This window comes from Tiliqua scincoides, chromosome 3 (genome assembly GCF_035046505.1).
Source record: "Tiliqua scincoides isolate rTilSci1 chromosome 3, rTilSci1.hap2, whole genome shotgun sequence".
NCBI classification, from domain to species: Eukaryota; Metazoa; Chordata; class Lepidosauria; order Squamata; family Scincidae; genus Tiliqua; species Tiliqua scincoides.
In genome coordinates, this window is record NC_089823.1 from 124,212,904 (window position 1) to 124,222,926 (window position 10,023).

Consider the following 10,023-nt stretch of genomic DNA (forward strand, 5'->3'; position numbering starts at 1 on the left):
AAGGTGCTCCTTTTTCCTGGCTGGACCAGTTGCTTCTTTAGCATGGACTCGTTAATTGAATTTGGTGGAGTTGGTGAGGCCCAGTAGCATATCTAGAGGGGGTGTAAAACACTTTGGCACAGCGCCTCACTGCAGGGCCTCTGAGAAGAATTTTATCAGGGGGTACAAAGTTTCTTTTGGGTCCCTTCCCAAACAGGGGGGTGGTAATGGGGGTGGGCAGAATGGGGGCAAAACAGATAGGGGGAAAGTGGCAACAGCCGGAATAGTCTTTGGAGCCCAGATCTACCAGTCTTCCCAATGCAGAGCTCAGGTCTACCTGCCTGTCTGGTGCTGCCGGCTACATACAGTAAGATTTTAAAATCTCTAAAATCTTTCATATATAGAAAATCATTGCAGGAGATTAGTATTGTATTTAGGCTCACACTAGAATGGAGAGTGTCCTGTGTTCACCAAAACAGACGCCTGCAGTAGCTGCAATCCCCCAGCTGTGTCGCTGAGCTCCTATACTTTCCTTCATGGTTAGCAGATCCACAAGCCAAAGAGCTACTGCAGCAGGTCAGTTTCCTCCCAGATGTGACATTGTTAAGGAATATATGCATTCCTGGGCCTGGTGCATATGGCTCCTAGCAGTAGTTGCTGCCATGTGATCACAGTAATGCCCCAGCATCCCACATGGGCAGTGAGTCAGGGTGAGATTGGAAAATGGAAGATCCCAGGAAATTTCTGGGCCCCCTCCTTTGGCTCCTGGGCCCCCTTTCTGACCAAGGTCTGAAAGGTCTTGTGCCAAGGTCTTGTGCCTTTCTGGCCCGGGCACAAATTACCCCCTTTACCCCACTCTCCTAGGCCCTGCCTCACCATGGCTTGCAAGCGGCCCCTCTCCCTTCCCTTCAGAGCTAACCATGGCCATCTTCTCTAGCATTTTGGAAAGTCTTTCAATGTTCCGCCCAAAGCATTTTCTGCTTTTGCTGCCTTCATATTATTGGGAGGATTCTGTTGTAGAACAGGAAGGAAATGAACACTTTTTTCCAATTGCTAGTTGCCTGGAGACTGGATCCCCAAAGTACAAGATGTCTCTCTGTTCAAATTGAAACTCTAGGTGTATTGCTCACCTGTCATTTCTTGTTCCTACATTTGTTGTGTGAATACCATTTCTCTTGTACAGCTACTCTTCTTCCCGAGCTTATAAACTGGTGCTGCTTGAAATATCAAAGGGTGGCTAAGTAACCCAGTTTATCATGCCAAAGTCAATGTTGCATATAAGTCAGAAAGTCGGAATTTTTTTTCTATTCAATACCCAGTGGAAAAATGAAAAACAAAATAAATGACTGCTGATATAAAACTGAAAGACAAATACAGTGTAGCTGCTAAAATGAAAAATAATATATAACGTGCCAGATGGTTGGTTTGACTCCTACTGCATTCTTTAAGTAAAAAGGAGCAGAAGTCACATTTGGGATTCTTTGTGTTCTAACTTTTCTTTGATTTCCTGCACAATTCATACCTCAGTTACAATACCACGCTTGGATTTCAATAGCATGCTCGGACATGCTATGTTACAAGAAACAAAACCAGTTTGCATCACATCTTGTATAATGTGTAGATAATTCCAAAAAATGGGTCTGGGGAGGCGGGGCCAGAGGCAACTGAATGGCTGTGTTTTTCTGAGCTCTTGAAAGCTCTTGGGAAAGCATGCTATTTCCTCCCAAAAAACTGGGTCTGAGGAGATCCAAGGATCTGTGATCAGGAGAGATTCGATCCTACAGATGGTGTACGGTTTCAGAGAAGAAGGGTCCAGCCAGGGGCTCTTTTTGTCCAAGGGAACCCAGCCATCAATGTCGGTGTTGGTGAGGATTCATCTTGAATCTAAGCTGAAGGCCCCAGGCAGGGAAAGATGTTGGAAGAACTAAGTAAGTGTTATTCTGCTGTGTGTGTCTGGCATGGATTGATTAATTGACTGCCTGATTAAGCTTTTGCCAGAGGGAAGAAGAAGGAGGGGCAGATTTTCCCCTCTAGGAAGAGGAAAGAGGGGGGAGGCTTTCTCCATTCACTTGTTTGCTTGTGTGAGAAGAAACTTTGGAGGAGACCTGCCAAGCTTGTTATGGAAATATGAGAGTATAACTCTAACTTTACAAATCTAAAACTCGTTGGATTACAAATTAATCGTTTTGGAATATAAACTCCGCTTTGGAATGCTCAGTTTCGTTTTCCTGTGGAGATCTTGGAGTGCCTGTGGAGAGGGCTGGAGATCTGCATTTCTTTGTTTTGCAAAAGTGGTTTATTGTTTTGAATTCCTCTCACTATCTCTTGGAACGTGGTTGATATGGCAACAAACGTAAGCAATAAAATCAAAACAGAATAAGAAGAATAGAACATTGGGGACATCAATTTCCTTGAGTTGGTTTTTATGGGTGAACAGTTGATTTCTTGATGATGTGATGTGATATAAGGGTAGTGATATATAAGGTTAAGCATAGTGATATATGTGATAACAGATATTTGAGTTTTACAGGAAAGAAGACATAAGAAGGAAGAAAAAGGATGACAGGAAAAGGAGTGAAAGTTAGGGACTCTCCCGCCCTGGAGTCAAGCTTGGGAAAACTGACACAAGAGGAACCGAAACGAAAAGATTGGAAGCAGACAATACAAGACAATATAGAAAAATTAGTGGCGATGGGACAGCAGCACACAAATCAATTTCTGCAGGTTCAAGCTAGTCTGGATGTTTTAACTACACAACTAAATGGTCTCAGTGTGCAACTGAGAGCTGTTAAAGGCCAAGCAGATGAGAATACACAAAAGGTTAGAAAATTAGAAGAAAAGACAACAAAAGATCAATCTAGAATATTGGAGATAGAACAGAACCAATATGATGGAGAGGCAACTTTAATGGAAATTCAGATGGAGAGTGCAGCTCAAGTGGTGAGAATACAAAATGTACCTGAACAGAAAGGGGAAGATACATGACGTCTGATTGGTGATTTAATATCAGAGTGGATCGATACGCCAACAGAGGAGATGCTCATGGATCTGGATTCAGCGAAAAGAGTGAGCACTTTTTATCTAAGAAAACATGAACTACCAAGAGAAATCCATGTGAAATTCATCAGAACTCTTTACAGAGATAAAATATTGAAGATCTCACAGGAAAAGGAATGGATGGTGGAGGGCAGCAAAGTGAAAATGTCTCCATGTCCCATGGAGAGTGAGAAAGAAGAGAAAAGAATATGAAGAGCTAGCAAAATTCTTAAGAGGAAAGCAAATACCATATAGATGGCTTCTCCTGGAAGGTATGTTTTTTCAATTCCAGTCACAGAGATATAATATAAATTCAACAATGAAAGCAGAAAATTTTTTGAGTACAGTGATGAAAGATGAGATGAGAAATGAAGAAACTGAGGAAGAGGAACTGAGAAGAAAAGAACTAGAAACTGTAGAAATGGAGCTGGAAGAAAAGAAATCAGATGATTCAGAGAAAACTGAGGAATCAGAAAAGGAAGAAACTAGAGGGCAAGGAGGCATTCACCGATAGCAACAAGAAGAAGACAAAAAGAAGGTGAATAGTAAAAAGAAACATGATGGTTAAGGGAGGATGGAGTATTTACTCTGCCAACATAAATGGTGTAAATTCACCTCAAAAACTAAAGAAAGTCTTCCTTCAATTGTAAAAGTTAAATATGGATAGGTCATAACATTACATTAGAACAATTGGAATAGATTTGGAAATATAATATAAAATATATTAGTGCAACAAATTTTAAAGAAAATGTATATAAAATGTTTTATAGATGGTACATGACACCAGTAAAACTGGTAAAAATGAATCACAACATATCAAAAAATTGTTGGAAGTGTAAATGTGTAGAAGGGACATTTTATCATATGCGGTGGACATGTAAAAAAAATGCAAGTATATTGGAAAATGGTAAGGAATCCAATACAAGAGATCCTTGGATTTACGATATTGCTGAAACTAGAGTTTTTGCTTAATATTAGATATTATAGATAAAGAAAAAGATGTGCATTTAGTTATTATGATATTAACTGCTGCAAGGATTTTATATGTTAGATACTGGAAAGATATTAAAATTCCAATGAAAGAGGAATTAATAGAGAAAATAATGAATGTGGCCCTAAGAAATTGAAGCCTTAATAAATGTAGCAGAATAGTGGCTAACAAACAGGCAAAATATATCCTCATCAGCAAGAGACTCGGGGCTCAATCCAGCACTGTCTGCGCCGGCTTACCGCTGGTGCGCACTGTCACAAACATGTCATAAGGCACGTTTGTGAGCCTTACAATGGGTCTAGTACCTGAGCTAGAAGCGCAAGCCCGCACTGGGCCAGCTCTGGCACTGGATCCATGTTCTGCTGTCCAGCAGCTCACCTGAACCACCAAGTGATGGAGAAATGACTGAGGATGGGGGGAGGCAGAGAGGAGGCATTCTGTGGTGGGGGAGGTGGGGGGCAGGGAGGAGGCATGGCAGGGGAGGGAGCAGGAGGGGACTGGACTGGCGGAGCTCAGCTCCACTGGATCCTGAGCCCCATCTCAGACTGCACGGCCCAACAAGGGACTCTGATTCTGTACCGGCTCAAGAGCATCTTACATTTACAGCCCAATCCTATGCCTATCAACTCAGAAGTAAGTCCCATTATATTCAATGGGGTTTCCTGCCAGGAAAGTGTGTATAGGATTGCAGCCTTACCTTGGATTGCAATCCTAACCCTTTATATCAGTGCTTTCCAGCACTGGCATAACGGTGCCAATGGGACATGTGCTGCATCTTGCAGTTGGGTGTCACTCAGGGAGGCCTCCTCAAAGTAAGGAAATGTTTGTTCTCTTACCTCTGAGCTGCATTTTCCTTATGTCAGTGCTGGAAAGCACTCAGGTTTAAGGGTTCTGCAGAACCAGTGCGAACTGGCTGAATCCCACCACTGGATTTAACCAAGGAGAATATTTCACAATATTGGACTCATCACTGAGAAACCCTTGCCCTGGAAAGCACTGGCATAAGGGGTTACAATTGTGCCCTTAGACAGTTAACCCCTGCTAACTGGGTAAGAGGAATCAGTTTTTTTCAAGTGGGTACTCCTCTTTTATTTAGGAGGGGGAGAGTCCCCCAAGGGGTCCTCCTCATCCCAGCAGTGTCTTTTCTGTCTGCTGTCTGCTGGTATTCTTTGCATCTTTTTGGATTATGAGCCCTTTTGGGACAGGGAGCCATTAGCTATTTGATTTTCTCTGTAAACCACTTTGTGAACTTTATGTTGAAAAGCAATATATAAATATTGTTTATTATTATTAATAATAAATAAATAAATAAATAAATAAAACCATTGCATGTCAAATAGCACCAGAATACTGCCGCTTGCTTTGAAGCGGGCGGTGGTTCGCCCCCTCCTGAAGAAGCCCTCCCTGGATTCCAATGTGTTGAACAACTATCGGCCAGTCTCCAACATCCCGTTTCTGGGCAAGGTAATTGAGCGGGTGGTGGCGGCCCAACTCCAGAGGGTCTTGGATGAAGCGGATTATCTGGATCCTTTTCAATCTGGTTTCAGGCCGGGCTTTGGGACGGAAACTGCCTTGGTCGCCTTGGTGGATGACCTACGCCGGGGACTGGACAGGGGGAGTGCGTCCCTGTTGGTCCTGCTGGACCTCTCGGCGGCTTTCGATACCATCGACCATGGTATCCTTCTGGGCCGATTGGCCGAGTTGGGAGTTGGAGGCACTGTTTTGCGCTGGTTCCGCTCCTACTTGGAAGGTCGGTCCCAGATGGTGGTGCTGGGGGATGCCTGTTCGACACCCTGGCCATTGAGGTGCGGGGTGCCGCAGGGCTCAATTCTGTCCCCCATGCTATTTAATATCTACATGAAACCGCTGGGAGAGGTCATCCGGGGGTTTGGAGTGGGGTGTCATCAATATGCTGATGACACCCAGCTTTATCTCTCCTTTCCTCCAGACTCCAGGGTGGCGGTTGAGGGCCTGGAGCGCTGTCTGGAAGCAGTGAGGATCTGGATGGGGGCTAACAAGCTGAAATTAAATCCGGATAAGACAGAGGCTCTCCTGGTTTGGAAATCCTCGATGCAGGTGCTGGATTATCAGCTTGCTCTGAATGGGGTTGCACTCCCTCTGAAGGAGCAGGTCCGCAGCTTGGGGGTCCACCTGGACTCGCAGCTGCTCCTGGATTCCCAGGTGGCGGCTGTGGCTAGGGGGGCCTTTGCTCAGCTTCGGCTGGTGCGCCAGCTGCGTCCGTACTTGGATCGTGCAGACCTGGCCACGGTGATCCATGCTACGGTGACATCGAGGTTAGATTATTGTAACGCGCTTTATGTGGGGCTGCCCCTGAAGACGGTTCGGAAACTGCAATTAGTGCAGAATGCGGCGGCCCGTGTGGTCACTGGAGCTAGGCGGTTTGACTCTGTCAGCCCGCTTCTCCGGGGGCTACATTGGCTGCCCATTCGTTTCCGGGCCCAATTCAAGGTGCTGGTTTTGACCTTTAAAGCCCTATACTGCTCTGGGCCAGGTTATCTTAGAGATCGCCTACTCCCATACAATCCGGCTCGTCCTCTCAGGTCATCAGAGAAGGCCTTTTTACAAGTGCCGCCGCCTAAGGAGGTACGTGGGGCAGCGGCAAGAAATAGAGCCTTCTCAGTAGTGGCACCAACGTTGTGGAACTCCCTTCCCCTTGACTTGAGAATGGCTCCCTCTCTTGAGTCCTTTCGGCGAGGCCTGAAGACCTTGTTGTTTAACCAAGCCTTCTGACGTTCTGGCCTTTTTAACATCTTTTATATATCTTTTAGTTGCTTTTTTACAGGCCCGATTCCTCTAAGAACTGCTGTTTTATGCTCTTTTATTCTGACTCTTCTGACTACTGTTTTTATGGGTTCTGCTAATGTGTTTTTTAATATGTTTTTATCTGTGAAATTATGTTTTAATTTGTTTTATATGTTGTTAGCCGCCCTGGGTCCCTTTTTGGGAGAAGGGCGGGATAAAAATAAAGTTTTATTATTATTATTATTATTAATATTGTACTTTTGCCAAGCAGAGCCTGCTAACAATCTGACAGTGGCATTTTTCATCTGCTGAAGTTTTCACATGCTTTTAAAGGGCTGATCCAAAATAGGAAGATGCCTATACTTAGTCAGATCATTGGTCCATCCAGCTCAGTATTGCCAACAATGAACTGGTAGCAACACTTCAAGGTTTCAAACAGAAACATTTCTCTGTCCTACCTAGAGAAGCCAAGGATTGAAACTGCAACCTTTAATGTGCAGAGTAGCTGCTCTTCCACTGAGCTACAGCAGACCAACATTTCTTTGCATTTCTTTGCAAATGGAACATGTCAAATCAGTATTAATGCATTTATCTAGCCAGTCTGCCATCTAGCCCTACCTTGATTTCCAGGCCCTAAATAGTCCCCAAGATAATTTACAGCAAAATAAAATAATTATAAAAATAACAATCAATCAATCAATCAAAAATTGAATTAGAATAATTCAATAGAAGTTAACTGAAACAACAAATGTCAAGCAGCAACCAGAGTAGAGATAAGGAGATGCAGTTTTCCTATCTTATTTTATGTTACGGTAAGTAATTCCAGTTTATGTCATTTGAGGGTCACACCCTTGTTCAGCATTTATTGTTCAGCACTGCAGAGCCCCAGTTTCCCAACATACAACACACACACACGCGCATGTGCACAGCCACATTTTAATAATAAGCACCTTACCATAGAATTAACATTATTTCCTGAATTTCTCTGTACAATGGGAATGTATAGGGAGAAATAATATTTTCATAATATGTAGAATTTGTTCTTTAGAGGAGCATATTGATAACAGAGAGAATCTGCTTTCATTCGTTACCCTCAAAGCATGCCCCATTAAATTAACTAACTCTGCATCTAAAATGGCAGGCATCTGGCTATTCTGTGGCTATTATCCCACAGCTGGGATCCATCTAAAGCATCCTTTACTATTCACTTTCCTGAATTGTCAATGTATAGTGAGCAAAGAAGCCACAAAAAGTGAATCAGTGTCACAAATGAATACATTTCTTTTCCTAGTTGTTAAACCTTGAAAAATGGCATTCAACAGGAAGAAATAAATTAAGCCAACTTATTGACTGATAAGCTTTAAGTACTGGGAGCTTTAGTAGTAGGGAGGAGGAGTAGAAAGAATTGTCATTACAATTTAGCCAGAAGTTTCTTTTGAATTCAGGGATTTTAATATTTTGATAAGCAGATGGGGCAGTCCAAGGCTTCACTGCACCTGAGGAGGCAGGTGAACTTACTATCTCCTTCTCCCTTTTTGAGCAAGTGGTCAAGGAAGGAGGCAGCAAGCAAGCATGGCATGTGCAAGGGGAATGCTTGACCAATCCACTGCCTCCTGCTGCCAAAGGGTTAATCTCCTACCCTGCAGGGGATAGGGGCAAGGTGTCAAGAGAATGGCCTGTCCGTTATTAAAGTATGCTCCTGCATGAAGGGTGTGTTTGGTTTCTGCTCTGCATTTCACATGTAAGGTTTTTCTTCCTGTTGGCTACAACTACCGTTTCTGGTACAGACTGTGTCACAAGGCCATATCTGTTATAGTTTCCCCAAAAGGAATGTGAAGTTGCATGGGAATGTCAGGTACAGGGGTTCTGTGCTTTGACTCTTCCCCCATCAAAAGAAGAGCCCCACTGGATCAGATCAAAGGCCCATCTGGTCCAGCTTCCTGTATTTCACAGTGGCCCACCAGATGCTTCAGGGAGCACATAAGACAACAAGAGACCTGCACCCTGGTGCCACTCCCTTGTACCTGGTATTCCAAGGTAGCCTACTTCTAAAACTAAGAGGTTGCACATACCCATCATGACTTGTAACCTGTGATGGACTTTTCCTCCAGAAATCTGTCCACTCTTTTAAAGGCATCTAGGCCAGATGCCATCACCACATCCTGTGGCAAGGAGTTCCACAGACTAATCACATGCTGGGTAAAACTCAATTTAGTAGATGTCTCCTGGTTCTGGTGTTGTTTGAGAGAGAAAAGAACATCCCTCTATCCACCCCCTGCATAATTTTGTTCATCTCTATCATGTGCCCCCTCAGGCATCTTTTTTCTAGACCAGGGGTGCCCAAACCCCGGACCAGGGGCCACTTGTGGCCCTCGAGGACTCCCAATCCAGCCCACAGGGTGCACTCAGTCTCCAATGAGACTCTGGCCCTCCAGAGACTTGCTGGAGCCCGTGCTGGCCCAGCGCAACTGCTCTTAGCATGAGGGCAACTGTTCAACCTCTCACACGAGCTGTGGGACGAGGGCTTCCTGCACTGCTTGTTGTTTCATGTCTGTGATGCAGCAGTGACAGTGAAGGAAAGACCGGCCTTGCTTTGTGCAAAGCCTTTTATAGGCCTTGAGCTATTGCAAGACCTTCATTCATTCATTCATATAAGTTCCATCTTGAATATATTCATTTATGTTAATTATTCAAATTTGAAATGTAAATTCTGACACAGTGTCAGAGAGATGATGTGGCCCTCCTGCCAAAAAGTTTGGACACCCCTGTTCTAGACCTAGGAGCCCCAAATGCACCATTTGAAATCATGATTTGTTCTTACTCCAGTTATCTATTTTGTTTTCATTTATTTTGGGTCCAATCCTATCCATTTTTCTAGTGTCACTGCAGCTGAAATGCAGTCCCAAAGAAATAGAAAAAAATCTTCCCTTACCTTGAGGAGACCTCTGTGATTCCCCCCCCCCCCCGGTCATAGAATGCAGTGCAACCCCATTGGCTTGGCTGCAATCAGTAACAGAAAGTTGGATAGGATTGGGCCATTTGCTATGTACGCAACCAACTATGAGATTTTTTTTAAGTGGTATATACTGTTGACAGTAATAACAATTGTGCTAGGCTGCCACAATTGTGCTAGCCAAATTGTGGCAGTCATATGTGTGAAATGATAGTTATGCTAGCTATACTCCTGCCTGCAAATATAGCACCCAAGCCACTAGTTCAACATTATAGTTCTAATGGGACACAGTACAGTAAAA